The sequence below is a fragment of the Odocoileus virginianus genome, chromosome 1, assembly GCF_023699985.2.
Source record: "Odocoileus virginianus isolate 20LAN1187 ecotype Illinois chromosome 1, Ovbor_1.2, whole genome shotgun sequence".
In the NCBI taxonomy this organism is placed as follows: domain Eukaryota; kingdom Metazoa; phylum Chordata; class Mammalia; order Artiodactyla; family Cervidae; genus Odocoileus; species Odocoileus virginianus.
The window spans coordinates 100338153-100364963 of record NC_069674.1 but is presented as its reverse complement, the minus strand read 5'-3'; positions in this window follow the sequence as shown (position 1 = coordinate 100364963).

Sequence of the window (26811 nt, the reverse complement as noted above, 5' to 3'; positions counted from 1 at the left end):
TTTAATGAGTCACATGTTTCTGGAAAGGACATTCAGTGCTAAGGAATGAGTGGTGTAAGTTAAACTGCACCGGTCTCCTTGACCTTGTACTTTCTTCTATCAAAGTTCTTGTAGTATCATAGTTCTACATATCAAACTTTCTTTCCTGGGCCCAGACCATGTCTTATTGTTGTTGTTTTTCTTCTTTACAGCTGGCAAGGAGCCTGGCACAAAATAAACTTCCATAATTGTTTGGTGGGTGAATATGAAATTGAATGAGAAGGCTGAACTAGCATATGAATATACCATGATAAAGTGACTATGAGTATGGACTTCAGAGTCAGGCAACATAGATTTGAATCCGAGTTATGTAATGTCTTGGATAGGTGACTGCAACCTCGCTAAAATTCCTTTCTTCTTCTGGAAGTTGGGACTAGTAGTATTATCCCATTCAAGTGAGGCCAAAACAAAGTAATGCATATAAAGGGCTTAACACAGCATTTGGCATAAATTCTCATGAGTTATGCCACCCTTATAAACCTAGACAAGACACTTAACTTCCCTGAGCCTCAATTATCTTCTTTCTATAAAATAAGGTGGTCTCTATAGTTTCTCATATCTATTCTACCTCTAAAATTATGTAATTTTATAAATTTAATTATATGAACCTAAGTCACTACCATTTATAGGTCTGAATTTTTATGTCTTGTCTGCTGATACAGCTATGAAACATCACCATGATGGTAGTCAACAGATATTCTAGAGACAGGCAAACTGAAATGCTATCTGACCTGTCCCCAGTCCAGCCAAGGTTAGTAGTAGAGGACAGATTCAGAAAAAAAGATGTTTATGCCCAGTTTGGGCTTCCCTGGTAGCTCAGACAGTAAAGAATCTGCCTGCAATGCAGGAGACCCAGGTTTGATCGCTGGGTCAGGAAGATCTGTTGGAGGAGAAAATTGGAACTCATTTCAGTATTCTTGCCTGGAAAATCCCCTGGACAGAGGAGCCTGGAGTACATGTACATGAGGCCGCAAAGCTTCAGACACGAGTGAATGATTAACACTTTCAAATGATTAACGCTTTCACTTTTTTTTTTCCACTTTTTATGCCCAGTTTAGGCAAATGCTTTTTCCAAATGAATTTAAACTGATTCTGTATTTAAAATTATCCTAGTTAAGCAAGTTATGGTACTTATCTAGGTATACAATATTAATTTTAGTGAGTGCTTAATAAAGTAAAAGATATTGATGAAAAATTATTACAAAATGAACAGTATATATTCAGTATGTACATACACACATGTCATTAGAAATATTGAAAATCTCTGAGGATATGAAGACTCATAAGAGTGGGAGATATGGTAAAGAATTGAAAGTATATTAAAAGTCTTGAGCAGCAGGTCAAAGGATTGACTTATGTGTCTCTCTACAACTGCACAACTGCCCAGTACTTCAGATTTTGTGCCTTGTTTGGAAACTATAAATATGGATGCTATTGCTTGCTCGCCAGTTTTTTTGAGAAAATTAAATGAGAAAAAAGTGTATTACAGTGCCTATACACACAAACTGTTGGAGAAATGTTAGTTATCTTCCACTCCCTGTGTGAGGCTCTGCTTAGTAAGGGCAAGAAAAATGCAACCCTGCATTCTTTCCTCATAATTTAATTCCATTTCTCAAAATGGCCTCCTAAGGAATACTTCCTTAATAAACCCATTTCTCTCCTGATTTTTCAGTGAGTGTCCTCCTGCCTTTTCAGTCTGAAAAACAATAGTTTCACTTCATTACTATATTTCTTCATTTTTATTTAACTCAAAATACTTACTGTCTGGATATATTTGGGTAAAAAGATTGTATGAGGTTCAAAAGGAAAGAGCTACTTTTTTAAATTGTGCCTACAATACAGGCACATAACATACAGATTTTTATAATCTTAGTCTTTCATCAATATCTCTTTAGGTCATTAAGCACTTTTCTGAGTCCACTGATAATCACTCCTTATTGCTGAAACATCTTCATTTCCCTACCCATACACACACTTATTCCTCAGTCCTTCCATGGTTCTTTTCCCTCAATCATTGATTGACAAAAAGGAAGGGGATGTTTCAGGGACAGAGTAAATTAGAAATGGACAAACCTAAAATTGACTTAATGAGTTACAGTACACTGTTGTACATAAAAGCATGAGAAGTCTTTTTCAAATTCACTGTCTTAATTATTTTATTTAACTAGGGCATTATGTTCCTGTTTCTCTCCTAGGAAACTACTATTCCTTCTCTCAAGGTACAGCCAATCGTTTCCGATGACCTCACAACTACACTATCCATTTCATTTTCCAATGTTCCCTGATGTGGGTATAATAATAATGAAATGCCTGAAACAGCTAAATCAGATGCAACTGCGATTTGTGTACTCCCTGAAATATTCAGATACAGACTACTCTAATATCCAGCCCTCCTAAATACTATGTATCAAACCACAAACAGCAAATTAGCTTAAAAGAAATAATCGCTCCCACTGTCTTAGTTCTGGGAAGTACAGAGGAACTTGGGGAGGAGGAGCAAGCATCTGAGAGATGTGTTTACTACCATGAAACCCTGCCAGTTCCCCACAATACCTACAAGTCTAGGATATCATGCTAAGCCTTACTCTCAGCTAAAGAAATACAAATTAAGATAATTATAAGGCAGTAACGTTGAAACTGTAGAGTGCTTAAGAATTGGTTTGAAAGCTTATTCAATATGGAGATGTTCAGATCCTGTCTCCAAGATATACTTGGAGTAGACCTGCTAAAAAGCTAGGTTCCTGAAATTTTTAACAAGTGATTCTGAGGCAGAAGTTTCATGTCTTGCTCTTTGCGAAAAATTACTTGATAACACCAAAACAAGCTGGATTAAGTTAGCAAAATAAGCAAAAATTATAAAATCCGAAATTGGTGGGACTGTGAACAAGGACATTACTAATTGCACTATGGATTTGCTACGGATTAGAGAACAACGCACATCAGAAGCTATTAAAACAGCCAGAGCTTGTTTCTTTCTTTGGGGGGAATCATTACCAAGGAAATATCCTAGAATATTTATTTTAAAGTTAATATCCAAAGACAGTCAACAAAGTACTATTTACAATACATAAAGTGCAAAACCCTCTACAAATATGACCATTTAATCTTATTTTAAGGAAGCCTTATTATGGCTAAGCAAATAAGATTTATTAACATGAACATATATTATGTGGGGGCTTCCCCAATAGCTCAATGCTAAAGAATTCACCTGCAATGCAGGAGACACAGGTTCAATCCCTGGATCAGGGAGAACCCCTGGAGGAGGAAATGGCAACCCACTCCAGTATTCTTGCCTAGAGAATCCCATGGACAGAGGAGCCTGGTGGGCTACAGTCCATAGGGTTGAGAAGAGCTGGACACCACTGAGCAACTGAATACACATATATTATGCGGATTTTAAAATCATACATGTGTCGGTCATAATGAGTCATGGAGACATATAAACTAATATAAGGTGAAAATGGCAGAACACAAAACAGTAATAACCTAATCACAACTTTTTGACAGGGACATAGGGATTATCAAAGATTATCAAAGGGATTAGTGACAGAAGAGAAGAGCAGTTTATGAGTATTAGGTATTTTTTCTATTAAATTATTTGCTTTATAATTTTCTAAGGACACATAATTCTGGATATTCACAGGCTGAGACAAATGTTGAAAACATTTGTCTTCATGTCAAAAACATGAAGATTAGAGAATGGAAATTTGTAAAAACAACCAGTACCTACAAATGAATTGTGGTAGTACATATAGAGAGAATAATGAGTTTTGTATGATCTGATTAAGATCTGAAGTTCCAAGCTAATTCTAAAAGATGTTTTGAAACTTAGAAATGTTTTTCAAAATGTTTAGGGTAAGTTTTAAAAGTCAAATAAACACTGGATTTTATCACTTCTCCTTAGTTTCTATCATCAGCGTGCGTGCATGCACGCTCAGTCCCTCTGTTGTGTGTGACTCTTTGCAACCCCACGGACTGTAGCCTGCCAGAATCCTCTGTCCATGGGATCTTCCAGGCAAGAATACTAGAGTGGGTTGCCAGCTGGTGACCAAACACTGGTCAAGTTTTTCTTGCCATCATCGAATCCATCTGGGCTCCATCTCCTAGACTCCCTTCTTCTAGTAATCAATGATTCAGTGATTCCCATATATATTGTTAAAGAAAAGCTACAAAGGCAGGCACAAAGATAACCCCTATGATGGCTTAGATCCAAATTGACAGTTTATGTCGGATCAGTCTTTCACTGAGATTTTTTTTTTAAGTCCTTTTAAATCAGCACACTGCCAGAGAGGGGTTGATAGTTTTGATAATTTGTTTTAGCATATATATATATATATGTATATACACACACACATATATATGTACACACACACACACACACAGAAATTTGCACTGATATCAAAGTCAGTAGGGAGGCAAGTTATTTCAAGTGTATTGACATTTAGCCACTTGGAGGAAAACCGGCAGATTCATGCCAAAATAATTAATTTTTGCTGAAAACACTCGGAGGTCTATGTTCCCCAAGCAGCTCTGTGAGCCATGTGCTGCTCTGTTGAGGGCAGCCTTCACTGGGCACCAACATTGCCTTCCCATCTGGCAACAGGTGGCCACTAATATGAAACATTAAACTAATACTGAAATGAAATCCTTTCATAATCAGTGATTTTGGAGAGTGTGTCTGAAAGTCTAAAGACTGCTCATTTTTCTCAACAAGCAAGCCTTCATTCCCAGCTCATCAAAAAGAGAAAAAGAGCCACGGGTACCAGCTATAAGGAAGTCAAAATTAAATCATCTGGAAAAGTGAAGTGTAGACCTGGAATCCTCCTGATCCAACACAGACTGAATGCAGTGATATCCCACAACAACCATGATGGTGCTGTGGGTCACAGTGCTTCATGGGATCCATGTTATCAATTGCCATCCTGAAGAAAACCATGTGGATCCTAAATGGGCTCTTAGGTGTTCAAATGTGGTGAAAGGAAAATCAGGCAGAGTGTAGCTCATACCCTCAACTCTCCATGAAGGAGAAGCTTTGATAAAACTGTGACTTCAGTCCTTACACACATCAGTTCATGAATCCAGCATGCTCAGCCCACCATGATCCAAATTCTGAATGGTCAGGAACCCATATTAAAATTAAGGGTTATTCTGAAGAACCTATATCTATGCCATTATTGAATTCTGGGATTACATCTTTGCTTTTATCAAAAAGCATTATCCATACAAAGAACACTTAAAACTCAACAATAAGAAAAGAAACAACCTGGCTAAAAAATGGGCCAAAGACCTGAACAGACAACTCACCAAATAAGATATACAAATGGCAAGTAAAGATATAAAAATATGTCCCACATCACATATCACTGGGTAAAGGCAAATTTAAACAAGATACTAGTAAATAGTTATTAAAATACTCAAAATTCAGAACATCAACAATACCAAATGCTGGAATGGATAAAGAACAACAAGAAATCACTCATCACTGCTAGGAATGAAAATGATAGTCACTTTGCATATTACTAAGTGAAAAAGCCATGATGGTGTGATCACTCACCTAGAGCCAGACATCCTGGAATGCTAAGTCAAGTGGGCCTTAGGAAGCAGCACTACAAAGCTAGTGGAGGTGATGGAATTCCAGTTGAGCTATTTCAAATCCTAAAAGATGATGCTGCAAAAGTGCTGCACTCAACATGCCAGCAAATTTGGAAAACTTAGCAGTGGCCGCAGGGCTGGAAAAGGTCAGTTTTCATTCCAATCCCAAAGAAAGGCAATGCCAAGAATGCTCAAACTAATGCACAATTGCACTCTTCTCACATGCTAGTAAAGTAATGCTCAAAATTCTCCAAGCCAGGCTTCAACAGTACGTGAACTGTGAACTTCCAGATGTTCAACCTGGATTTAGAAAAGGCAGAGGAACCAGAAATCAAATAGCCAACATCTGCTGGATCATCAAAAAAACAAGAGAATTCCAGAAAAATATCTACTTTTGCTTTATTGACTATGCCAAAGTCTTTGACTGTGTGGATCACAACAAACTGTGGAAAATTCTTCAAGAGATGGGAATACCAGACCACCTCATCTGCCTCTTAAGAAATCTGTATGCAGGTCAGAAAGCAACAGTTAGAACTGGGCATGGAAAAACAGACTGTTTCCAAATCACAAAAGGAGTACATCAAGGCTGTATATTGCCACCTTGCTTATTTAACTTACATGCAGAGTACATCATGAGAAATACTGGGCTGGATGAAGCACAAGCTGGAATCAAGACTGCCAGTAGAAATATCAATAACCTCAGATACGCAGATGGCACATTTATGGCAGAAAGTGAAGATGAACTAAAGAGCCTCTTGATGAAAGTGAAAGAGGAGAGTGAAAAAGCTGGGTTAAAACTCAACATTTAGAAAACTAAGAGCATGGCATCTGGTCCCATCACTTCATGGCAAATAGATGGGGAAACAATGGAAACAGTGACAGAGTTCACTTTTCTGGTCTCCAAAATCACTGCAGATTTTGGAGATGGTGGCTGCAGCCATGAAATTAAAAGATGCTTGCTCCTTGGAAGAAAAGTTATAACCAACCTAGACAGCGCATAAAAAAGCAGAGATATTACTTTGCCAACAAAAGTCTATCTAGTCAAAGCTATGGTTTTTCCAGTAGTCAAATACAGATGTGAGAATTGGACTATAAAAAAAGCTGAGTACTGAAGAATTGATGCTTTTGAACTGTGGTGTTGGAGAAGACTCTTGAGAGTCCCTTGGATTGCAAGGAGATCCAACCAGTCCATCCTAAAGGAAATCAGTCCTGAATATTCATTGGAATGACTGATGCTGAAGCTGAAATTCCCAATACTTTGGCCACCTGATGTGAAGAACTGACTCATTTGAAAAGACCCTGATGCTGGGAAAGATTGAAGGCAGGAGGAGAAGGGGGCATCAGAGGATGAGATGGTTGGATGGTATCTCCAACTCAAGGGACATGAGTTTGAGTAAGCTCTGAGAATCAGTGATAGACAGGGAGGCCTGGCATGCTGCAATCCATGGGGTTGCAAAGAGTCGGACACAACTGAGCAACTGAACTGAACAGTAAAAAGCCAGTCTAAAAAGCTACATACCAATGATCCCAACTGTATGACATTCGGGGAAAAGCAAAACTATGGAGACAATTTTTTTTTTAAAAAGTGCTTGTTAGGGTTTACAGAGTGGGGAATGATGAGTAGGCAGAGGACAGAGGATCTTTGGAGCAGGGAAAGTACTCTGTATGATACCATAATGGTGGGAACATGACATTATACATTTGTCCAAACCTACAGAAAGGACAGCACCAAGAGTGACACATAATGTAAACTATGGACTCTGGGCAATTTTAATGTGTCAAAGTAGACACATCAATTGTAATAAATGTACTCCTCTGGGGGAGGAGGGTGTTTATGACGGGGGAAGTCACGCATGCAGGGAAGCAAAGGGTACATGGGAAATCTCGGCTGCTTGACCTCAATTTTGCTGTGAACTTAAAATTGTTCTATAAAATAAAGTCTTAGTAAAAGAAATATTCTAAGCAAAGATAACTCATTGGACTACATGTCCACCCTCTCTACGTAATATTCATTTGGAAATCGAATGCAAATGTGTCCAAGAAGTCTCAATACCTCAGAGGTGCATCCTGTAAAGAACATGAGCTCAGAAACAAGAGACCTAGAGTTTTGATGTTCCTAAATTGTTGGTTGTATGATTGGTTTGTATGTTTTAACATGCACCTGCATGCCCTACTCATACCACTGAAGTGCATCACCTAAGTATTTGACTTGTAAGTCCAATATGTAAAAGTGTTAGTTCGCTCCGTCATGTCTGACTCTTTCTGACCCCATGGACTGCATCCCCCCCAGGCTTCTCTGTCCATGGGATCCTCCAGGCAAGAATACTGGAGGGTGTAGCCGTTCTCTTCTCCAGGGGATCTTCCCGACCCAGGGGTCGAACCCAGGTTTCCTGCACTGCAGACGGATGATTTACTGTCAGAGCCAGGGAAGACCATGTCCAATAAAACACAGACTAAAACTTGACAGAAACTTATGAGAAGCTTGCAGTACTGGAGTCTGGGCAGGAACCATGAAAAACAAACTGGGATGTTCTTTGAGTCTACAGGACAGTATATTCAGTGAATGCCTAATGTGAAAAACATCCTGCCCTTACCCTTAGGGAACGTCTTGTAAAAAACGAGGTTTGTTAAGATTATGTTCTTCCGTTTCAATGCGTCCCTTTGATGCAAATAAGCCTGACCAGGCAGCCTGCTGTCTCCGCTCAACAGGATGCCTCCTATTTATTTCTATTCTATTTGTCTCAAGTTTGAAGTTTGCCAAGATTACAAGCTGCTAAAACAACCTTTCTTTTTTTAATTTCCTTCTTTCCCAACTAAATCCTTAATTGTCAAAAAAAAAAAAAAAATGGAGGTAATGTCTCACTGGAGCATTTATGAAAATTAGAGTCCTCGGTGACTTCCGGTGTGACGGGGACCTGCTGCTGATAGCAACTCAGATAACAATGCATTTTAAACAGCTAATCTAGTGAGGCGTTCTAAAAATATTAATCAAAAAGTCCAAGTGATTTAATTTCTCTCGATGAGTATAACGCAAGCTCACGGACTCCGTGCGTCACTGGGCTCTGGTTGCTAGGAAATCCATGAATAGCAGTTAATATGCATTCAGCAACAGGCTGCAGACGCAATTTATCTCCATGGATGCTCCCTCAATTGCCTTTGAAATGACATTAAGATAACTTTGAAGCATCTGAGACAAGCCAGTGTCAGTGAACACAGAGGAAACGAGCCATTTTTGGACAACTGTCTGCACTTCCGGCGCAGCCCTGTGAAGCTCAAATTCCTCCGCTGTTCATATCTAACTGTATATTCTGTGTAGGTAGGAAGTATGCGGGAGGGAGCTAAGACTATACTTTGAGGTACAGATGAGGGGCCAAGAATGATGCACCTGAGAAAACCAGATCCCAAGTCGGTAACTTGCTAGCTTGTGAATCCCAGTTTTTCTGAGCTCCAGGTTCCTCTCCTGCAAAGTGAGAGTAACAATGCTCACCTGATGGAATGCCCGCGAGCCTTAGACTTGTGTACCTAAGACCCCTGACATACAACGGCATACATTATGATATTATACAAAATATTAACACAGAATCTTAACACAAATAGGAGTAGTGGAAACAGCAGTCGTAGGACTAGTAGGATACAGCAGCAGAAGATAGGAGCAGTGACTGCGATCAGTAGTACCACCACCATGATAACTGCTACTAGTATTACTACTGCTGCTGCTATTAATACTGTTGCTGCTGCTGCTGCTATGGAAATTACCGTGAAAGAAGAGAAGAACCCTTTAGCTATAGTTTTGCACTATCATTGCAATCTAAAAACAAACTCAAAGAGATGAACTTCTGGCAGACTAGTTTGTAAAGAGCCCCAAAGCTGTCGGTTTCACCAAATTTCACTGCATTTTGTGTTATTGCAATTGCCTGTGAAACAAACGATGTGGGCGATGGTGCCATCCTCTGGTAGGACAATTTGTTGGTGGCAGTACTTGGATTTTTTTTGTTGCCCAAGTCCCCTAATTAGCATTATGAAAAATTCCTTGTTTTTACATCTTAGTCCTCATGAGAGAGATGAGAAAGACTTAGAAAGTATACATCCCTTCCTTTTGCACTAGGAGGTATCTCTCTCTTCCTTCATCAATTGACACAAAATGCATTTTACAGAACTTGACTTTTATTTCCTAAGGGACAGTGCGAGGTCCAGACACAGTAACCCTCTATATAATGAGCAACATCTACCCCAGCCAAAAAGAACAGAAGTTAAACAATCCTTATTATTTGGAAGAGTAAATCCCTCCAATATTTTCCCAGTGTGACTCGAAACTCCATGCATACATTTCTTTGCTCATTCCTGAAAGTGAAAGCCACTCAGTTGTGTCCGACTCTTTGTGATCCCATGGACTATACAGTTCATGGAATTCTACAGGCCAGAATAGTGAAGTAGGTAGCCTTTCCCTTCTCCAGGGAATCTTCCCAACCCAGGGAGCAAACCCAGGTCTCCCACATTGCAGGCAGACTCTTTACCAGCTGAGCCACAAGGGAAGCCCAAGAATACTGGAGTGGATAGCCTATCCCTTCTCCAGGGGATCTTCCCAACCCAGGAATCAAACTGGGGTCTCCTGCATTGCAGGCAGATTCTTTACCAACTGAGTTATCATTTCTAGGAAAGTTCCAGTTAGTCGAACCAACATAAGCTTCTCCAAACCCTAAATAAAGACTCATTTGATTTTAATTCATGGAATCACTTCTTCTTTTAAAGGATCCCAGCAGATGATGCTGCATCCAAACATACATATGTGATTAGAAGGATTTCCCCCAGTTCTTCTCCTTCTTAGATCAATAGCTATACTTGGAAAAGCAACAGCATTACAATATTTTGGCCATGCATCTCTACCTAAGAGAAATACTTCTCAAGGAGAGATGGATTATGAAGTTCACAAGAATGACTCTAAGAGATCTTGTGAGGCATCTTAAGCTTGTCTCCTTCCCTTCCATCTTCAGGCTTTCACCTAGAGCTTTTACCAACAAGCTGTGCGTTTCCAGGGACAAAGTGCCCAAGGTCACTTGAGGACAAGATTCCCATTTGGAAGTAAAGAAAGGAGGAACTAAAGGGTATTGTGGCTTCCCAGGTGGAACAGTGCTAAAGAGTCCTCCTGCCAACGCAGGCAGACCCGGGTTCAATCCCTGGATTGGGAAGATCCCCTGGGGGAGGAAATGGCAACACCTTCCACCTTGCCTGGAGAATCCCATGGACAGAGGAGCCTGGCAGGCTACAAGCCATGGGGTCGCAAAGAGTCGGACAGGACAGAGTGACTGAGCACACACACAAACGGTATCAAGAGACAGTTTATCAGATTGTCAGTTACAACGAGGATTGTTCTGATCTCCATATTTCTGCAGTTTCTGGTTATCTTACACGAAAGTCATTTGACAGTCATCTCAATACTGAAGGCACGAAACTTTCCCTATGAGGATATTCACTGATAGGGATGACTGAGGTCATAGGTCAGCTGAGTCTGTGTTCAGACCAAAGGAACAGGAGCTTGATCTCCAAGCCCAGGCTCAAGTTGGTTTCTAATTCCACCCATGAAAATGAGCATTTTTGAAAAATATTCCTCCTTTTTTTAGTAAGTGTGAAAGATCAGGGAGTTTTGCTTGCCTGTTGTTTTTGTTTTCTACTCATTGCAAAGAGAAGAGCGTGAAGCATATCAAAAAAATAAGAAGGATACCCAGGAAGATTTGACTTAAACTGTGCACTAGCTCAGGGTGGTAACATTTTGCTTAACGGTTAAATGCAGTTAGAAGAACTCACACATTATATGGATCCAGTAACTAAAAGAGAAAAAAAATCACAAGTGACATCTAGACAGTTGGTTTTTAAAAAGTAGTTTGGCTTGAAATTGCTCAGTTTGAACAGGAAATTATAGAGCAGTGGCGTGAAAAGGGCTGAGAGGGGACTGGTTCTGGCCCCGGGTCTGGCCTCTGCTTGCTAGCAGGGTGGCTGTCTGGTGGGCATGGAGCCTTGCCAACCTTCAATTCCTCCTCTGAGAAATGAGGAAATCAAACTTGCCCTTACAACCTTCTGAAATAGGATGTCTGCTGCAGACAAGATAACTCACTCTCAGGAAGTCCCAAGAATGGCCAAGTTCACAAAGTTGGTAGGTAATGGGTCAAAATCCAACACTCAGGGCAGCTCATGCCAAGGAAGGCAGGCAACCTGTGCTCTGGGGTCACCTGCCAGGTATGGGGCTGTGGAGGGAAGTAAGCGACAAAGGACCAGGGATCTGGAAACTTCCACTCCAATGCAGCATGAGCTGCTCTGCAAAGATCATTTATAGGTATTGAGCCTCCATATGCAGTTTTGTTCAAGAACCCTGGCATGCTTCAGCCCATGGGGTCACGAAGAGCTGGACACGACTTGGTGTTTGACCAGCAACAACAGTGCAACTTTGTTCACTGAAATTATTCCCCAGCTAAAAAAGTACACTGAAACCTCTCCTCTGCCATGTTGCCCTGTATCACGTGCTTTCAGTTTCTTGAGCAATGCTTTTCCGATAGGATTTTCAGTGGTGATGGGGATATTTCATATTGTTCAATAGAGCAGCCAGGAGCCACTTGTGACTATTGAGCAATTTCAAAGTGGGTAGTATTATAAGCAAATGGATTTTTACTTGTATGAAATTTTAATTAACTTAAATTTAAATATTGGAACCACCTGTGGCTCCTGGCTACCACATCAGACTATGCAGTTATCCACAGCAAGAGGTGAGGGGCGGCCCTAGAGGTGACCAGTATTGAGCTCTGGTAAGGACCAACATTTATTTTTAAGGTCAAACATCTTTCTTTGGCGTCATGAGAAGCTGAAGCTTTTCCCTTCAAAAGATGAAATAAGCAGATAGTGTGGCATCTGCTCCTGTTTGTTGTTGCATTCTCCCAGAGCTGAGTAAATGGCTGTCATCATCTCAGTACTATGCCGGGGAAAGACAGTGAAGCTACCTGTGTTCTCTGAACAGCACCTTGCCCGCACTGAAGCAGAAGCTTTGTGTGTTTCTGAAGTTATTATCTATCCAACTTGTTATATTTACAAACAGATGATTTTCCTTTTCTTTTTCAAAATTTTATTGAAGTCTAGTTGCTTTACAATGTTGCGTTATTTTCTGTTCTACAGCGAAGTGAATTAGCCATACATATACATGTGGTGATTTTCTAATGTAGCAATATTTTTTCCTGTCAATAGGATAATTGAAAGACTAACCTCAATTTGCTTGCTCTTGAGTTGTTTTAAAGCAGACCCTCTTCCCCCTTCTCCTGGGCTGTGTTGTCTCCCACCTCCCCTGGGGGTCCTGCTGGCCAGCAGACCCCATCCCTAAGGGAGAAAGGCCTGAGTCCCAGAGGGCAGGCCAGGGGGAAGTCCCCACCTCGCATCGCTGCTCATGGAAGTGAGAAAGTCTTCAAGTCAAATGTCTGTCTCTGATGGATTACTGTTACACCCAACTTCTTCTTCAGCGATTGAATAAACACAAAACCAGATTTTTTTTTTTTATTCACCTGATTCCAAAGAAACTAGTGCGTTCATAGCTCAGTTCTCTCCCTAGAGATGTATCCTTCCCCACCTGGCTCCATCTCTCAGTGAATCAAGAATCAGGCCATCTGACAGCAGAAACTGGAGCGATCATTTCTATATTGTCACCCAGTGAATGCCCGAACAATGCTTCATTTAAACAAAACCCGGGTCCCGCCATTACCTTCCCCCCCAACTGATTCCACAGTGAATCAGTATTCATTCAGATACCCTGGGGTTAGACGTTGAAAGAAAAGTAGGTCTGAACCAGATTATTCCTCTCCATGTGGAATGAAAAGTGGTCGAGGGACCAAAGCTAGAATGTAGAACGTAGCGCCCAGACAGAAATGAGGATTGTTAAAGTAGACCTCTTTGAGGAGACCGCCTCCCCAGCTTTACGCACCAGAATCTTGCCTGCAGACTTCAGGCAGGGCCCAAACTCCTCTATGGCAGGCATCCTCAGGGGTTATCAGGGTACATGCGTGCGTGCTCAGTAGCTTCAGTCATGTCCGACTCTGTGACCCCCGGGATTCTCCAGGCAAGAATCCCAGAGTGGGTTGCCATTTCCTTCTCCAGGGGATCTTCCTGACCCAGGGTCGAACCGGTGTCTCCTGTGGCTCCTGCATTCCATCTCCTCTCTAGTGCTAGGCTACCAGGGAAGCCCCGTCAGGGCACACTCATGACAAGTCTCTGGCTCTCACAGAGCTAAGATTTAATCAACAATTAAGTAAATAAGAGAATTCACGATATTGTGTACATTACAAGCAATGAAGGAAGCAAACAGGATGATGTTGAGACAGGATCAGCTCCTTTTGACTGCATGACCCTGGGAGAGGTTTCTGACAAGGTGAGATTGATGTTGAGACCTGAAGCAGGAGCAGGAGCAAATCATGGAGTTTGATTGGTGATGAGGGTCCACGCAAAGCAACAGGGAGCAAGAGGCCAAGTCAGAGAAGAGACTGTCTTGATGGAGGAAACGTGACCATTTGTAGACAAGTGCCCGGAGTGGGTGACCAGTGGCAGAAGGCAAACTTTGGCGGTGGCAGGAACCAGATCCTCCATGAGACTGAGGGTCCTGGGGAGAAGTAAGATATGCTCCCAAGTGGCCTGAAGCAAGGGGTACCTGGGTTTTAAGGGGGAGGGCAATAATGACTGCAAGACTTTGTGAAAAAGATGACATTTTTGATAATGACAGAGCCAGTGGTAAAGAACCTGCCTGCCCGAGTAGGTAGACATAAGACATCCGGGTTCAGTACCTTGGTTAGGGAAGATCCACACTACTGCAACTTAGCACACAAACACAAACCAGAGCTCTGTAGGAGATCAAGTTCTGTCCCTGAGACAGTCTGTCTGTCTCCTGGACACAAAATATAAATTTCTAGAGGGGAGGACCTTCGCTGATGTCATTCACTTGTTCCTTCTCCGTGTTTATGTTAGTCTCCAGCACATAGAGTGTGCATGCATGCCAAGTTGCTTCAGTCGTGTCCAACTCTTTCTGACCCTGTGGACCACAGTCCTCCAGGCTCCTCTGTCCATGGGGTTCTCCAGGCAAGAATACTGGAGTGGATTGCCCTGCCCTCCTCCAGGGGATCTTCCAGACCCAGGGATCAAACCTGCGTCATCTCCTGCATTGCAGGTGGATTCTTTACTGGAAAAGTCCCCTGACACATAGTAAGTGACTGATAAATATGTGCTAAATGGAGTACCACAGTCATACTTTGTCCTTTTATGCCTGAGAGCCCAGAATTTGCTGTAGGACAATCTGTCAGCAGTCAGCATCTTCTACAGCGGGAGAGGAGATAAAACCCATCCCAGAAGGAAAATCCTCTCTTGCTCAGACACTAAACTCAAAACGGATGACCCCGTGCACACCCATAGATGCCTTGTGCAGCCCCTCAAATTCCCCCAGAGAGCAGCAGCTCCGGAGCCATACTGGTTAAGTTCTGCACGCCAGTATCTTCTATGGGTCTACCTTGACAGACACTTTTCCTTGAAAAGAGGAGAAGATTAATATATGGATCAGCAAGAAGAAGTGGAGGAGTATCAAAAGCCAAAAAGAAAGCATAAGAACCAAGCTCTGTCCACTGCAGATTTTCTGTCCACTTGATTTTCTCTGTGGCAGACCCCATGATTGTTCCCCATGGCACCCACAGCACCGAGGAACTGGGTAGCGTCTCACTATATGTTTGCTGATTAGCAGACACTTCAATTGAGGAGACGTAATTTACACACATGAAAAATCAAAAGCAAGCAAGAGCAGAAGCTGAATGCCAGGGTGTCCCCACTTTATCTGAGCCCTCAAAGCATGAATCATCCTCAGAGAAATGAGTTTGCCAATGTGCAAGGCTTGCCTCCTCCAGGAAGCCTTCCCTAACTGATCTAGTCCATACTAGATTCCTATTGCATTCATCATTGCTTTTACACTTTAAATCACTAAGCAGTTTTCCAATACTTTAAAGCAACAACCACTTGCCTCCAGGACTCTCTCTGAAAACCAAATATCAAATATTTATATCAAATATTCATTACATGCCAGCCCAGTGCCTAAAACCATGTGGAGAAGGTAAGTGGTAGAGATGGTATTTTCCAGGTGTGCACTGGTTTGTTAACAAGCAATCTTTTTTCCATTTTCATGTCTCTAAACCATAAGCAACTTAACTATGTTTTTCCTCTCTTATTTGCATATCTATTTACAATGTCATCGTGTTTTACATATATATGTTCATTTTGTTTATACAAAATGAAGCTATTTTTCTGTAATTACTGAAATACTGTTAACATCCAGAGCCTAGAGTTTCCCATCTGGTTGCAAATCCCACAACAAAGAGCCTTTTGGAAGCTTGGTTAAATCCTTAAAAGAGATATGTTTCACAACTCAACTTTTATCTGAAGTCAGCAGAAACATATTTTTGCAAAAAGTGGCTCAGATGCAAGTATGTTTAATTCCTACTTTAAAACACAGAGAGATGGAAGGGGTTGTCGGTAAATTAAAATATTTAAATTAGAAAATATTTAGAGAGTAGACTAATCAGTTAAAGCCTCTGGGAGGCCTTGAGCCATGATGCCCTTGACTCAGGCTCTAAAGAGAAAGGCTTCCAATCAATTAATGTGGCCAATATTTTTCAAGCCCCTTTTTCTGGGAAGACATCCTGCCAGAAGTTTGGTGGGGAGAGTTCAATCAGAAAAGAGATAAAAATCAATAGAAGAATACGAGCAAGATTAATTATTTCTTTTTTCCTAGATCACCACTTTACTCATTCTGTTCTCTCCTCAAATCTCTAAGCCTCTCTTCTACCTTTCAATCTCAACCGAATTGCCTTCTCAGTTCACTCAGGGCAGAAAGCAGGGAGAATGAATTTCCGCAATCACCATCACCACCACCATCTTGACCCCCACATCTACCAAGATGCCAGCATCTGGGCCCACATACTCTGACTTAACTCCCATGGCAACAGGTAAATGGTCAGTGCTCCTGAGGCCACCTCCTCTCTTTCCTATTAAAGGACGCTGCTGCTACAGATGTCCCCTCTCTCACATGTGTCATCCAGTTTCCTGTCTCTATTAGATCAGTCCATAATCATGCAAAAAAAAAAAAAAATATATATATATAGGATCTCCATAAAGAAGGCTGAGTGCCAAAGAATTGATGATTTCGAATTGTGGTGCTAGAGAAGACTCTTGAGAGTCCCCTGGACAGCAAGGAGATCTAACCAGTCAATCCTAAAGGAAATCAACCCTGAATATTCACTGGAAGGACAGATGCTGAAGCTGAAGCTCCAATACTTTGGCCACCTAATGTGAAGAGCCAGCTCATCAGAAAATACTCTGATGCTGGGAAAGATTGAGGGCAGGAGAAGAAGGGGGTGACAGAGGATGAGATGGTTGGATGGCATCATATACTCAATGGACATGAGTTTGAGCAAACTCCAGCAGACAGTGAAGGACAGGGAAGCCTGGCGTGCTGCAGTCCATGGGGCTGCAAAGAGTCAGACACGACTGAGGGACTGAACAACCACCACCACTCACATATCCTTTAGCCAGCCCCCAAGGTCTCAGCCTCCTTTACACTACAACACTAGAATCACTTATCTACATTTTCTGCCTCCACGCTTCTCTTCTCATTCAACGCACTCATTGGGTCAGGCCGTTGACCCCCTCAACCTACCAGTAACGGAGGCCCCACTGAGCAGATCATTGCTGATCGAAAGGCAAATTCATAGTTGGCAATACTGACGCATTTGAGCACCCCCTTCCTCCCTGCAATACCTTCTTCACTTAGCATTGGCCCCTGGGTCTCCTTCCATCTTACTGTTGGCTCCCTTGGGTCCCTCGGTCCCTTGTGCTAGCTTTTCCCCATCTTGCCATCCTTCAAATCCTCCTGGGGTTCAGTTCTGACACCACTTCTTTTTTCTGTTTTCATTCAACCTAATAACTTTAAAGTACCCTGTAGACACTGGTGACTCCCAAATGTAAACATTTCCCCCGGATGTTAGACTCCTGTATCCATGTACCAACTGATACTACCACGACTCCATTTGTGTATCCAACAGCACTTCACATTTTTCAACAAGTCCAAAGTTGAACTCATGATTTTACCCTCAGATCTGTTCCTCTCATAGTCTTTGTCAAGAAATGGCAAATCTATCTAGTTTCTCAGGCCAAAATATAAGAGTATAAACTCTTCGGGGGCAGGGTCTTTGTGCATTTTATCTTCTGCATCTGTGACAGTGTCTGGCATATAGTAGTGAACTTACAAATACATGCTAAATGAGGTACTGCTATGGAGGTCTAAGTAAAGACACAGGAAAATGGCCACTAATCCTAAATTTAAGGCAAGAAGATGGGTAGAGATCAGGAAATGCCTCAGGAAAAAAAAAATCCTAAACTGGTCTGGAAGGATGAGCAGGAATTTGACAAGAAAATAAGGGGACACAGTCCTGTGAGAGGGAAGAGCGTGAGCAAGCATAAAAACATGCAAAAATGTGTGTGACGTTTAGAGAGCCAGAACCACCTCACTGAGGAACAGGGTAAATGAGAAAGCCTACCAGGAGATAATTCCGGCGGAGTATTTTAAGGCTGAATCTTGGAGAGTCTTGTTAAGAAACTTTGAGTCTATTTTTCAGGCAAAAGAAAGCTGTAGAATTTTATAAGCAGAGGAAGAATACCTCATACACAGTATTGGGGGTATAGTAGATAACTAATAAATGTGTCTAGGAAAACAAAACCGGCTGCACTTTTTTGTTAATTTTTTTTTTTTTTTTTTTTTTTAGTGTGTATGCAATAGGTTGAGGATGCCAGGGGAAGAGTGCGGAATTATGGGAATCGAGGGCAACAGTGACTGCAGATAGAGAAGTATGCACTGAACTGTGATGCCAAGAATGGCCAGGAGAGGGCAGCAGTAGGAGAGGCTGTAGACGCAATTGCTGATGGTCCCTTCAGGGTGAAAGAGGATCACAGCGGCAGGAAAGGCTACTGATCTCCAGACTTCTTCCCTGACACCCCAAGCCTTTGAGAACAATTAGAAGAAGTGCCGGCCCTCTCAGAAACTGAGAGCCAAACGTGTGAGAGATCAGCTATTGGCAAAGAGTGACTCCAGATAAGTGGGTTGAAGTCTGTTGCTAAGGTTTTTCATTTATTTCCTCTGCTCAGCGATCCAATGGGGAAGTCAAGTAGCCATTTTTTTTACCATTCTGGCATACTTTTTCAGTGGGATTCCACCATAGTGGGCTCAGCTGAAGATAAGAAAAGTGGCATGCCAAAGACTAGAGGGGAGAGAAAATTTCACTATCCCTAAATTTTGCCGATTATCATTGTGGCTTATAAGAAAGAAAAAGAAAATTCATTCTCTTTCTCCCCCTTGCATCATATGGCTTGATTCTTCCCTGAGCCCCCAATTCTTGCTTCCCCTATTAATTTTATGTTAAGCTATGGTTTAAAAAGATGGTTTAAAAAGATTTGAGGGCTTCCCTGGTAGCTCAGACGGTCAAGAATCTGCCTGCAGTGCAGAAGACCCAGATTCAATCCCTGGGTCAGGAAGATCCCGTGGAGAAGGGAATGAAAACCCTCTCCAGTTTTCTTGCCTGGAGAATTCTATGGACAGATGAGCCTGGTGGACTAAAGTCCATGGGCTCGTGAAGAGTCAGACACGACTAAGCGACGAACCACTAGAGATTTGGAAGCAGAAGCTAATTGGAAAACTCAACGTCATTCACAAAACTATTACTACTGAGAATAATATGCTGAGTTTCTGACCACAAATTTATAAGTAAACTTTTGGTATTCAGTCCATTAACACAGGAAATAGGATTTCTTTTTCTGTTCTTTGTGATTCCTGTTTCTACTTTTCCATCAATTATTCATTATGATACAGCTTCGAGGAGGGCACAAAGTTAACAATAACAATTATCTTAATGATAGAGTGAGTTATTAAAATTTATTTTAATAGCCACTGTATTTGTGATGATAATTATAGTTATGACTAACTATGATTATAGCAGCCATTGTCATCATAATAAGCTCAAAGATGGTTTAGTGCTAATTGCCCCCATCATAAAGAAATTAGAATATAGAACTATGAGTGGATATACTGATGATTGTAATGCAAATGAATGTATGTGAATATTAACTACTAGATGTTAACCTCCTCTATGAAACTAGAGCAAAGAAAATTTTGGTAAAACTGGAATTGGTTCAGGCCTGCATTAGCCTGCTGAGGGGAAAAAAAATGGGTAGCGCTCTTGAAACTAAATGCTTTACCTTGAGATTAACTTGAGATTTAGGGAATGTATTGACAAGATATTGAGTCCTTATTTAAGTCCTTTAAGTACAACTGGGCTAGAAATAGAGATCAACGTGGTGGACGATAGTCCTTGAAGCATTCTAATTAAAGAAACTGGCCAGCCATCAAGATCCTATGAAAATATTTAGAAAGGAAGCATTTCTATTGAAGAGACTCCTGGGGCTCTCTCCACTTCGCTCATGTCTCTTCACTGTATGGGCCACTCTGGGGAACTTGTCAGTCTTATGACAACCAAGGACTTCGTGTAACTGACAATTGTAGAGACGGATGGGTGAGATTTGGCAGTTCATAAACCTTATAAAATTTGGCATCCTTGCCCACTGATTATTTGTCCTTAATTCTATCAAGTTTAATTTTTTTCCTGTCCCAGAAAGCTGCCACTTTTTAAGAATGCCATGAATAGCATGAGAAAGCTGTTAATTTGGAGTGAGTTAGTTTACCTTTAGGCATCCAAGGTAGAAGACAAACTGAGCCAACACAATCTTTATTAGATAGAAGGAAATGTCAAACATGATGCTTTTAAAATAAACACAAGATACACTCATTTTCACACATACTTGCTACAGATGGAAATTTCATTTAATGATGGAAATTTCTTTAATTGTGGACCCTGGCCAAGGGCTTATAAATACCAAGGATACATCCTTACATGAGATAGCCTCAGTAATAAAGCAGCCACATAGAGTTTCCAAGAACACCATCAAAGCTGGTTTCTGATGAAATATTTGATGACTATGATAACATCAAGTTGGTCCATTTGAGCCAACATATGTTGTTATGGAATCATGATAAAAATCTGCATGATGAGAATTTTCAAGGGAGTTGAGGATAATGCTTAACAATTCAGAAAGTCCTGATGGAGAATGAATGGTTTATTTCTGATCTTCAATGGTGTGAACGTAAATAAGCTTCAGTGATATCATGGGTGGTGAAAATAAGAAATTCTGAATTGATTCCCAAACATGAATATGCCAGCCAAGAATCTTCCAAAGTTTTATTGGCTATCCAAACTCAGAGGGCTTCTCAAGCCTCAGGAGGCTTCTCACCAGTAGAGGATGCTGTTCTTCCATGCATAGCAAACCCCCCGCCCCAACCCCAGCTCCATCCAGAAAATGTCTAGTTCATACAAGGAAAGGATTCCTATTGGGCCATTTTGTGTAAGTGTGGTTTGGCACTTCAAACAAAGAGAGAGGAATCCCTTGTTCAGCTAAAGTTAAGTATTTCAGTGGTGATTTCTAAATCTATTAATATAATTTTTCAAAGAAGTGAAAATATTGGAATGAAGTGGGAATGAACTAAATACTGCTGTCTAAAACACAAATATCCACTATCAAACACTGTTTTCTCTGCTGTGAATTTCTAGCTCCCATGAGTGAGTCTGTAAACAATGCCTTTCAGTGAAAGGAGGGTGCTTCTTGAATTGATCGGAATTTCCCCCTTGTGAATAAAGGAAAGTAGACAAAGGCTGTAGGCTGGAGAAAAATGAAAACAAGATAGTCATTCAAATTAATAATAATAATAATATTTTTTAAATATGAAGGAGGAAAATCTGTCTCCAGAGAAGAATTCTTTTTAAAATGAGATAAGGAGATGGGATTTGTCAGGAGAGAAGCAGAGATAAAACACAAAGCTCAAGGGGGAAAATGAGCACAATAAAAAGGAAAAGAAAAAGGCTCATTTCTCTAGTTAAAAAAAGAAAGAAGAAAAAGAAAAAAAGAACTTATAAAAATACAAGCAGGATAAAATTAGACAGGGACCCTTTCTCTTCCAGTAAGTAGCCTTTCATTCATTTGATAAGCATTTCTTGAGGGTCTTGCCTTTGCAGAGAACACTAGAAATGTAGGTAGAAAGCTGAATGGCACCCTGATTCTATTTCCAGGGATCTTATACTCTAAGAGCGGAGGTAACCCATATAGAAATCATAATGTAAAGAAAAAAGCAACAAATGTTGTGAGACAAATAGGTAGGAAGTATTGTTAAGGCAAGAAGAGAGGAAGTTGTCCTTGTATGGATGGATGAGTCAAAGACCTCATAAAAGGAACACGTTTTCAATTTGACCATAAAAGAATGAGTGGGATTTCGAGAAGAGGATTTGGACATTCCTCATGGAAAGAAGAAATGACATGATTCAAGATTCAGTGATGGGAAGTTAGCTTGTCCTGTACCTGTGAGTGTTTGAGGAGAGAAGGAGGACGCAGAACGCTTCTGTCTTGCATTCTCTCTCTACTTGTGACGGGCTCATAGAAACCAAATCGTGAAGACCTTGGGAAGTCACACTAAGAAGTGAAGACTTTATTCTTCAGGCAAAAATTTCTTCATCTGGAATCTGTGGATCTTTTTCAAGGGGCCCATAAACTCCTTATATACTTTTGTGATTGAACATATTTTTGTGGCAAGAGAGTCATCATCAGTGTTCATCAGATTCTCAGCTGAGTTGTTGTTGTTGTGACTCTTTGCAACCCCATGGACTGGAGCCCGCCAGGCTCTGTCCATGGGATTTTCCAGGCAACAATACTGGAGTGGGTTGCCATTCCCTTCTCCAGGGGATCTTCCCGACCCAGGGGTCAAACCTGCATCTCCTGCATTGGCAGGCAGATTACATAGCTCAAAACAATTTAGAACATAGGGACAGTATCTCCCTATGTTCCAGAATATCTGCCCAACTCACAAAGATTCCCCTCATTTTTGGATACTGACCTTGACAGACAAGGATGTGGCCTCTGGTAGCCAGAGCTGTACTGTCTGACCAGGTTACTATAGTCACGTTTGAATGAGGCTGGGGGAAACCACTGACCCACAGTTGGCCCATTCAGATGCCGAGGCTATGCAGATGTGGCCTGGGAAACCCCGAGACTGGAGGTGTAGGAATTAGAATTCTAGAGAAAGTATTCATGAATTAATAATTTTCAGGTATCTATCACTACTTTAATTTCTGTCTTTTCTAGAGTGTCAAATCTTTCTTGTACTGTGTGAGTCAACCCAGTATCCTTCTAATATCTTTTTATTGTGGGTGGGGAGGGGGTTCAGGGATGCTGGGAGGGGAACTGGCTTCCTTCACTTGTACCCAGAAGAATTTTAATTAATATAGAAATTGTATTTCAAACACTGAACTGAGGCAGAAAGTATTGAAATGTTTGCACAGAAGTGTGTAAAAGCTATTTCAGAAATAAAACTTATTTCAGAAACATCACAGTTCTCTTTAAATTTTCTCTCCAACCTCAATCCTCAACATCAAATCAACACTAACTCCTACCCATTTTGCTTGCACAAGGTGTCTAGTATCCATTCCCACTGTAGCTATTCCGGTACGTCCTAGTCATTTCTCACCTAGACCAATGAGATGAGTTTCTAAATGGTTCCACTAACTCCACTAACTAAGGGTTCCTCTAATCCATTCCCCACACTGCTGACAAGCATCACTTGCAACTCGTATAAGATCACATGCATCAAAACCAGCTCTAAAATCTTAGCTCACACAGTTCAAGTAAAAAAAAAACAAAAAATTCTAAACTCTTCAGTCCAGCATCCACAGCTCTCCAGAATCTGGCCACAACCCACCTTTTCAACATTATCAACCACAGAAAATCCTCTCACAGTCGTCAGATTACATTTTGGATCAGATCATGGGCTCCAGGTCTCGACACATAAGGTTCACTATGTTTGAAATGACATTTTTCTTCTTCCTCCTCTGGTCATTCAACACAAGTGTCATCTATGTTATCTCTCTCTAACCCATCCAGTTTAAATTATCCTCTCCATCCTCTGTATTCTTGTGACAGGGATCTGAGTCAACTTATCAGAGCTACTTGCCCGCCTCCACCTTCCCAACGATCCTGTCAACTGCTCCAGAGCATTCTTATTTACCTTTATATTTAGGACCTAAACAACACCTTCCAAAAGCGGGTATTTGATCAACATTGAATGGACATTCAGAAGGAACTGGGAGATGTAAGTTCATGAAGATAATAAAGAAGATATCTGTGGAGAAGTGCAGCGAGGATCTGGCGTGGAGCATGGCTAATCTCAGTCCCCGGAGGTGGGCTCCAGCAACGGTGTCCAAGTATGAAAGCGACGCAGGAAAGGATCAGAGGCGGGGGAGGCTTGTGAAATCAGTAACGGTAGCCACTGCTACGATCTATTCAAAATGTGGAGAAGACTGACTGGACCAGCTAAAAGGCCAGTGTGTGAGGAGGTGGGAAGAAAGAGAAACCATTTACTTCCTTGGGAAGCAGGAAAATAAAACGAAGTTAACAGTGGGACAAGCCCAGGCCTGTGAGGCATGGAGGAAAGTGAGAAGGATCCTAGGAAAGAAGGTGGAAGTCGAAGAAGCCGGCACTGTCAGGAGCGATAAGAGTCGCCTCTTTGAAATAGAAAATAAGTCTGGACACAACAATTATTTTGGAAGAAAAATGAGAGCTCTTAAATCTAAGAAAAGGATAAATAGAAAGAACTGCATTCTCCTGTGTTATCAGTTTTTACTCAGCAATACAAAAAGTATTTCCCTTGCCTCTATCAAGAACTCTCCCCTCCAAGCAAAGTTCATCCAATATAGAGTCAAGACAAAGGTAGAATAACTATAATTTTGTAAATGGGAGATGTTAAGGACATGAAGACAGCAAAGATCACTTGAGTTGTATCCGTTTCACATCGAGGGCATCCTTATAATCACATTTAGTTACACATGGATGGGCTGTGGAAACAGCTGAGTGGACCTTAATTTAATTTAACTAATTGATTTATTGGTTTCATTAATTGCTGCCAAAGGATACAAATACTGTCCCCAAGGGCCACAGTTTAGTTGGTCATCACTACAGCTTCTAGAAAAGTAATTGGGTTTCTTAGTTTAGCCCTCAAGGTGAGCTATCAAAGAGCTAGCAGAATTTAACAATCTAGTGCCATGGAAAATAAAGACAGAGAACAACCCATTGATGTAAACAGTGCCTCCTTGTTCCTCATTTTCCTCAGTGACAAAGTCTTTTTCCATTAGTCTTTTTTATTCCTTTTTATCAGAGTAGATTACTTTCATTTCCTCCCAAGCATTCTCTCTACTATCCTCTCCTTTGGATTTCATCTTTCATTGTTAACCTTGGCTTTTCTCTAATTATCTTGGGTGCCATCAAATCATCTTCATACATAAATGGAATAGGAATCAATAAATAATTGATAAAATTGTTAACAGAGAATCTTAAACTGTTTGGTTTCCCCTGTTAAATTGCAGGGATATAGTTCTAAAGCCCAGAACCTTTAATTATAGATATTTCTTTTTCCTTTTTTTAAAATTAAAATACCTACTCAAATTCTTCTGATAAAAGTGTAAGATTTTGGAGAAGAAAATAAAAATAATTCAGAATTTCAGATTTATTACCTTTTTATTTTTTTCCTAGGCATGTCTGAATCGCAAAGAAAAAGAGCTGTAAGTAAAACCTTCAAAAGCTGCTTTACCCTGTAACACATCAGGGTATAAGCAACACTTTTAATCGTGAAACAAAACCTTACTTTCCTCCTTCTCTCCCTTCCTCTGCATCTCTAGGATGCAGAAGGAGAAGAGGGAAACAGGATGAGATGGCTGAATGGCATCACTGATTCAATGGGCATGAACTTGGGCACACTCCAGGAGATGGTGAAGGACAGGGGAGCCCGGCATGCTGCAGTCCATGGGGTCGCAAAGAGTCGGACACGGCTTGGCTACTGAACAACAATAACAAGGATGCTAAAGAATCGTGTTAGTGCCCAGTAAAACTTAGCAGTGCCAGACATGGTGCTAACATCCCTAGGAAAGCATAGGCATCACTAGGCGGGGAACTATAATGCTGGGCAAGCAGAGGGCAAAGATGTACAAATGTGAAGCAACAGTTCAGGGAAAGTTGCTTACACCTACACACATAGGAGCCACTGCCTGGAGACACTTTTTCAAACATTTGGTAGAAGGGTTGGCATTTTGAAGCTGCTTAAGTCCAACCTCAGTCACATAAATCCAATGAACCAATGAAAGTTGAGCCATGACCATCACTATGACCTCATTCATCTGCCAAGGCCAGTAAAGCCCAGGGGAATTCAGGTGTTAAAGAGCTTCATGTACTTCAAGGACATAATAAATTTGCCCCATTTCACAATTTGTATTCTCCATTCTCCATATCCTTTCTGTAATTAATGGATCTGCCCATTACAAGATGTAGATTTCCTTTTAAATATTTAAAGTTTGATTCCTAAATTAATTTAGGATTCCATTTCTTCTGAGAGCATGGATAAAAATTATCTTCTGCTGGCAGGATGAATGCAACTATGTGTATTGTGATTAATGCAGGAATAGAAAGGCTGAAGCATAAGGATAACTTCAATATACCAATGTCAACTCACAGTCTAGAGGAAATGTTTTGCAAGAGAAACTCTGATGTTAGAGATAATCATGGCTAGTTTAAATCTAGAATTCTCAACTCTCCTATTTAGTTTGTGGTTCAGTACTGCTTCTCATGGCATTTTACACTTGAGTAATTTTGTTTTATATATATATATATATATACATATATATATATATATATATATACACTATGGTGCCTTTGCTATTAAACCACATTGTTGTTATAATATTAAGGAGCTATTGAAACACCAGAGTTCACTCCTTTACAAAGTAATAATAATATTATTTAACTGCCTGTAAAATAGTTTGATTACTACAGTGACATTCATACTGAATTATAACACAATTGTGCCTTCTACAGTTTAAGACCCTTGAGATGCTTTTAGCTTTTATGACTACTATTTGGTTTCAACTGTACACATAAAATGTAAATACAGTAACATTTGATATAATGAATCAAGTGATCTCGATG